The following is a 693-nucleotide window of genomic DNA, read 5'->3' as shown; positions in this document are numbered from 1 at the left end:
CCACGTACATTCAGGAAGCATGATGCCATATGGGTGATAGTGGACCGATTGACCAAGAGTGCCCACTTCTTGGCAATTGACTTGAGGATGTCTATGGCAAAACTGGCGCAGCTGTACATTAAGGAGGTAGTGAGATTGCATGGGGTGCCTTCTAGCATCATATCTGACAGAGACCCAAGGTTCACCTCTAGATTTTGGAAAACATTGCAAGACGAGATGGGTAGCAGATTGCAGATGAGCTCAGCCTATCATCCTCAGACTGATGGCCAATCTGAGAGAACGATCCAGTCCTTAGAAGATTTGTTGAGGACGTGTATACTGGATCATCTAGGAGCTTGGGATGAGGTGTTGCCTTTGGTGGAGTTTACTTATAATAACAGCTATCAGGCCAGTATCGGTATGGCACCATTTGAGGCCTTGTATGGGAGACGCTGNAGAACCCCTCTTTGTTGGTTCCAGGACGGAGAGGCGGTGTTGACAGGACCTGATGTAGTGCAGCAAACCACCGAAAAGGTGAAACTAATCCAGGATAGATTAAAAGCATCACAAAGCCGGCAAAAGTCATATGCTGATAAGAGACGAAANCCCTTGGAATTCGCAGTAGGAGATCACGTGTTCCTCCGAGTGACTCCTACAACGGGTGTTGGAAGAGCCATTAGANCTAAGAAGTTGTCTCCCAGGTATCTTGGTCCT

The sequence above is a fragment of the Vigna radiata genome, chromosome 11, assembly GCF_000741045.1.
Source record: "Vigna radiata var. radiata cultivar VC1973A chromosome 11, Vradiata_ver6, whole genome shotgun sequence".
NCBI classification, from domain to species: domain Eukaryota; kingdom Viridiplantae; phylum Streptophyta; class Magnoliopsida; order Fabales; family Fabaceae; genus Vigna; species Vigna radiata.
This window is presented reverse-complemented; position numbering follows the sequence as displayed.